Consider the following 6,691-nt stretch of genomic DNA (forward strand, 5'->3'; position numbering starts at 1 on the left):
TTGGGGTTTAGCAACGTTGCTGAGCTCCAGGGAGCTTCTCTCTTTGGAGGAGCAGTGAGACCGCAGCCACAGCAGGGCAGGTGGAGGGTCGTACAGGAGAGGAAGCCCTGGGTGTGATGAGAATGGGTACCATTTTGGGAAGTTCGGTTATGAAAGAGGGAACTAGATGGGGAGGAAACTGGTTGACGTTCTTTTTTTGTTTTCAAATGAGAAAAGACAGAGTAAAGAGGCAGAGGTTGAAGACATAGGAGAGAGAAGGAAGGGGATTCTCACCAGTTGAGATACTAGTTGAGGCCCAGTTGAGAAGTGCTAGTTGAGGCCCAGTTGAGATACTAGTTGAGAAGTACTAGCTGAGGCCCAGCTGAGAAGTGCTAGTTGAGGTCCAGTTGAGGTACAGGATGTGGAGCACATGTAGATTTGGCTTTATGTAAAGGGGCACACTCTTGTATTTTAAACCCCGGACAGATCATGGGGAGAGGTGGAATTCTGAGGTTTTCTTAGTGGATTCCCGAAGAAATATGTTCCCTAGATGCCAGAGTGATCAACTTGCATGCACAGTCTATATGACTCACCAAACCAATGGAGAGCTCTGAGATTGTGCCAGAGCCCCACTGAAAGGAGTGTTGGGAAATATCCATGTGATCCTCCGAGAAGTTGGAATCCTTGCTAATGTAGCTTGCCTTCTGAGAACATATAATGCTTTGTTGGGTACTAGTCTCCACTAATTTGGAGACCAAAACTCTATAAACAGAAAGTTGGCAGTAGGCTTTTTCGTAAAATATGGATATTGATTATCCAGTCTCAAACCCAGGGACTGTGTCCTGTGATGAGTTGAAGGTGTACTGAGTTGTAAAGATGGTTGTTCTACAGTTTTTCCCATTTCTGCCAGATGCTCCTTTTCTACTCACCCTCTCTTATTTTCCTTTTCCCAGAGATTCTCGTTCCTTCTACCTTTGGAGACAGATCTCTGCTGGGCCCTGCTTGCCCGTAGCCTTGGGCCAATAATTTTGATCTCAGTTCATTTTATTCTCAAATCTAGCTGAATCTGTTGGAAAAGACCCTGATGCTGGGAAAGATTGAAGGCAGAAGGAGAAGAGGGTGACAGAGGGTGAGATGGTTGGATGGCATCACCGATGCAATGGATACGAGCTTGGGCAAGCTCCACGAGATGGTTAAGGACAGGGAAGCCTGGTGTGCTGCAGGCCATGGGGTTGCAAAGAATTGGACATGACTAGGTGACTGAACAATAGCAACAAGCCAAATTTGTACTAAGGTATAAAAGGACTCTTCAGTGAACTAAGTAATCTTGTCTGATGATAACTCTAAGTTATAAAATATAACTCTAAGTATATGCTTTCTATAATGATTCAGGTACCAGACTTAATTGGCAGCAGGAGTTCCTCAGTGACTGGGTGATGCTAAAGGTCATTTCCGACCGGTCCTCAGAAGGCTTCAAAGGTCTCCCACATGTTCTGTTAACTCTGTCCAGTGACACTTTTAAGTCGTGGCTGAGGCCTGGATTCCATTAGATTGAGCAGGGACTGGATAAGAAATCCCGCACCAGGCACGTAGCTAATGTAATTACATTTACTCAGAATTCTGCTGTCTGTCCAAGCTGGTCATCAACTCTCTTTTTCCAGATTTGGCAGCGGAAAGAATAAGTTAGGATGGTACGCTCTTCTGAGTGATTCACGCTGCCTTTACCAAAGAGATCAATTGGTTTTTCCATTTCCTTTGATAGCCTTCTGAATATTTTGGAAATACCTTCCTCAATATAACACCAGAATTAGGTGAATAAATGAATAGAATCTACAATCACTGAATACTTACCATGTACCATAGGTTTTAAAATAATACACCGTAGCAAAGACTCAGAAGGATTAGCTCCAGGAATTGGCACCTAATTTAGGATTTTTTCCATGCTACAATAATTAATAAGTGACTGTGGAAGTTTGGACACCCATATATCCCAGTCTCTATGTTGCTTTCATTATCATAGCACAAGATAGCTTTGGATTCTTTTTTTTTTTTTTTAGCTTTGGATTCTTATGAAAACATTTATTATAACTATTTTAAACAACAACCTTCCAAGTTGTCTCTTCTTACAACCCCAGAAGAAAAATAAAATATCACTGAACACCAACAAGCTGCATTTCAGTGTAAAGGCTTAAATATTTTTTAAGTATTAGGAAATCCAAAAGAGTTCTGATTTCTCCTTCTATGCTCCTCCTCCCCCATCCCAATTCACTTTTTAAACTGGAGTATAATTTATATACTATAAAATTCACCCATTTTAAGGGCATAGTTTATGTCTTTACATTTTAACAAAAACCAAAATAAGTTAGAAAGTAAAACCACTTATTAAGGTTTTTAAAAAATTTCACAAAACATGAATATGGAATAAATTGGGAAAGCTATCATATTCTTCTAAAGACTTTAAACTTGAATTGATTTATTGGTGTACTGTTTACTACTTTTAAGGATCAGTTAATTCCTATACTATAAAAAGGAATTTGGAATAGAGAAAAAGATTAAATATTACTTTATTTTTATAAGATAAGCACAAACCCAATATCAAATAGATACAGATAAGATTCTATAGATGAATCTCATACACATACACATATATACAAAAAATTACAAACAAAAGATCAAATAGAATTTAGTAGCTTGTACAGTAATGACCTACCATATATAATGGGATTTATTCTAGGAATACATTGAGAGTTAAATTTAATATGAGGAAGCTTTCTGAAATAACCTAATATGAATAATTAAGAATGAAATATGTTTATCTCAAAGTAGGTCAAATAAGTATTTGAGAGAACCCCCTCATTTTTATCATTTAAATAAAATAAAGCAAAATCTTTGTAAAGTGAAAATGAAAGGCACATTTTTTTAAATGTGACAAAGCATATCAATGTGAAATCAATGAATTAAAAACTCAAAAACATTCCCTTTAAAATAAAAAAATAGATGATCCTTTATCAAAATTATTATTTAATAATATTCTGGAATTTCAGGTCAATGTTATAAGATATGAAACTGGACTAATAATTAGAAAGGAAGTCTCAACATTATTATTTTTGGATAGCATTATCACACACTTATTGTCCATTTTTATACATAGAGAACTCAAAAGACTTGACATAAAAATTTCAGGAATTAATTTTAAAGTTCAGTGAAATGGCAGAATGCATGATAATCACACCAAAAATCAACCTTTATATGAAATGAATTTTAATATAATAAAAAGGAAATGTCACTTACAATTGCAACCAATATTTAAAATATCCACCAGTGAACTTAGTATTGTTCATAGTATTGATAAAATAATTTTTTTAGTATTAATAAAATAATTGTATTTTATGGTATTGATAAAATAATCCCAAAGAAGTAGTTTAAGAAAAATGCAGATTGTCCTAGTATTGAGCTCTGGGGAGGGGTGGAGTGGCAAGGTGTGGGTTACTTCCTCAACAAGAATTTGTAAGAAGTACAAAAGCAAATTTTTTCTAGGGGTCATTTTAAGTATTCATCGAGGTTTTCCTAAGTTTTAATCATGCCTAGTGGCTGCATGGTGAAAGCAGTGAAAAGGCCAGTAATGTATCTCAAATATGTGGTTTTCTGATGGTCCAGATTGATTTGCAGGCAGATTAAGAGACAAGGGACACAGAACTGGCCCGGGAGGAATAGCTATTGGTGTTGAGTGAAATGTACAAAGAGGTTAATTAAACTCTTCTGTCTATTCTTTTCTACTCTTGTGAGTGTTTGAATTTTTCTGTAATAAAAGATTAAGCAAACAAAACTCAAAGAGTAGTTCTTAACATAAGTTCAACTAACCCACTGAGGGATTTCAGTGACTCAGTAACCCTCCTGGAATCATATACAAAATGTTGTGTGGATGGACTTACGTGGACTTTTCCTAGGGAGAAGTTCGCAAACTCTGATCAGATTCTTGGGAGTCTGTTTTGCTAACATCAGAGCAATTGGAGTAAATAGCTTTCCTAACCTCTAGCTGATCTTCCCTGGTACCTCAGCTGGTAAAGACTCCGCCTACAAGGCAGGAGACCCCAGTTCAATTCCTGGGTTGGAAAGATCCCCTGGAGAAGGGATAGGTTACCCACCCCAGTATTCTTGGGCTTCCCTGGGGGCTCAGACATAAAGATCTGCCTGCAATGCAGGAGACCTGCGTTTGATCCCTAGTTTGGGAAGATCCCATGGAGGAGGGCTTGGCAACCCACTCCAGTATTCTTGCCTGGAGAATCCCCATGGACAGAGGAGCCTGGCGGGCTGCAGTCCATGGGGTCGCAGTCGGACACGACTAAGCACAACACAGCACAACCTTTAGCCAACCCTCTGTGAAGATTATTTTTTGCAATTAATGTTTATAATTGAAATTGAAAAATAGAGTTCTTGAGGCTATGATCTGTTGCACAGACCCTGAAGTACAAATGAGATTTGCCAAACCATGATGATTCTTGAAATCATTGGGATGTAAGAATTTGTGACTCTAAGGAACCTAAGCCTTTATAAGAAAACAGAGTTGGGAAAATTGAGGTGGCAAGTGAAACCATGAAAGCTGTTACAATATGCTGTAACGTTATTAAAGCAACATAACAGTGGTGACATGTTAAATACAGCAAGTGAAAGTAACATTTTATGTCTTAAAAGTGTAATTATGGGCATTGTAAAATTAATTTCCATTTGCCCTTTCTAATAGGAGAAACTTATTCATTATCCCCCATTGAGCTGCTTTCAAATTCATTGGCTTTGCTGCTGATAATATGCATTCTAAAAAGCTCTTAGAATCCTGCCTCCCACTGCCTGGTTTGCCTCAATCTTGGTCCAAATGTTCAAATCAAGACCTTTTAAATTTTGTCACTTGAATTTGTTGATCCCCACCCCCAAGCCAACAGTGTTCTAAATACAAATAGAGTGAAATAGCACATAAGAATGCTTTAATACCCTCTCTTATTTCTAAGACTTGGGTCTGTGATTACTTTTTTTCTCAGCTTCCAATAAATCACAGGGCTTCCCTGGTGGCTCAGAAGGTAAAGAATCTGCCTGCAATGCAGGATATGATTTCGTTAGAAAACTTCTATTCTGTCGTTTACTTTATCTCTGTTCTTTTTATAAGTAAACCCACTATAGCATTCTTGCCTGGAGAATCCCATGGACGAGGAGCCTGGCGGGCCACAGTCCACAGGGTCGCAAAGAGTTGGACACGGCTGAGCAACTATACTGCTATTACTATTAAAAAAAAATAAACAAAAGTCCAAAAGTACAGCTGTGATGATGATAATGATTGGTAATGATTACTCTGTGCCAGAGTGTCCTTGGTATGTATTAACATGTGCGATTATCATGTCAGCCCTAGAGGTAGTATCAGAAAAATTATCTAAAACTTAGAAATACATAAAAGAGATCAGTGGTGTCTTTCCAAGATATTGCTGGGATTGCACATTTGATTTCCTATTGCCTGAGTAGACTATTTTACACTTTGTACCAGCAGAGGTTAACTTGTAGATTTGTGTTGAGATGTAACTTGAGATTTCTATTGGATTGGTGGTCTAGTGGGTGTGGGGATAGTGATGATCCCAAAGGTTACGGTTTATTGTCCTCTTCAGTTCAGTTCAGTCGCTCATTCATGTCCCCGTGTCCTCTTTGCGACCCCATGATCCGCAGCACGCCAGGCTTCCCTGTCCATCACCAATTCCCAGAGTTTACTCGAACTCATGTCCATTGAGTCGGTGATGCCATCCAACCATTTCATCCTCTGTCGTCCCCTTCTCCTCCTGCCCTCGATCTTTCCCAGCATCAGGGTCTTTTCCAATGAGTCAGCTCTTCACATGAGGTGGCCAAAGTATTAGAGTTTCAGCTTCAACATCAATCCTTCCAGTGAACACCCAGGACTGATCTCCTTTAGGATGGACTGGTTGGATCTCCTTGCAGTCCAAGGGACTCTCAAGAGTGTTCTCCAACACCACAGTTCAAAAACATCAATTCTTCAGCACTCAGCTTTCTTCACAGTCCAGCACTCACATCCATAGTCTCACATCCATACATGACCACTGGAAAAACCATAGCCTTGACTAGACGGACCTTTGTTGACAAAGTAATGTCTCTGCTTTCTAATATGCTTTCTAGGTTGGTCATAACTTCTCTTCCAAGGAGTAAGCATCTTTTAATTTCATGGCTGCAATCACCATCTGCAGTGATTTTGGAGCCCAGAAAAATAAAGTCTGCCACTGTTTCCACTGTTTCCCCATCTATTTGCCATGAAGTGATGGGACCGGATGCCATGATCTTATTTTTCTGAATGTTGAGCTTTAAGCTAACTTTTTCACTCTCCTCTTTCACTTTCATCAAGAAGCTCTTTAGTTCTTCTTCACTTTCTGCCATAAGGGTGGTGTCATCTGCATATCTGAGGTTATTGATATTTCTCCTGGAAATCTTGATTCCAGCTTGTGCTTCCTCTAGCCCAGCATTTCTCATGATGTACTCTGCATATAAGTTAAATAAGCAGGGTGACAATATACAGCCTTGACGTACACATTTTCCTATTTGGAACCAGTGTGTTGTTCCATGTCCAGTTCTAACTGTTGCTTCCTGACCTGCATACAGGTTTCTCAAAAGGCAGGTCAGGTGGTCTGGTATTCCCATCTCTTTAAGAATTTCCCACAGTTTATTG

The sequence above is a fragment of the Cervus elaphus genome, chromosome 26 (assembly GCF_910594005.1).
Source record: "Cervus elaphus chromosome 26, mCerEla1.1, whole genome shotgun sequence".
Lineage (NCBI taxonomy): Eukaryota > Metazoa > Chordata > Mammalia > Artiodactyla > Cervidae > Cervus > Cervus elaphus.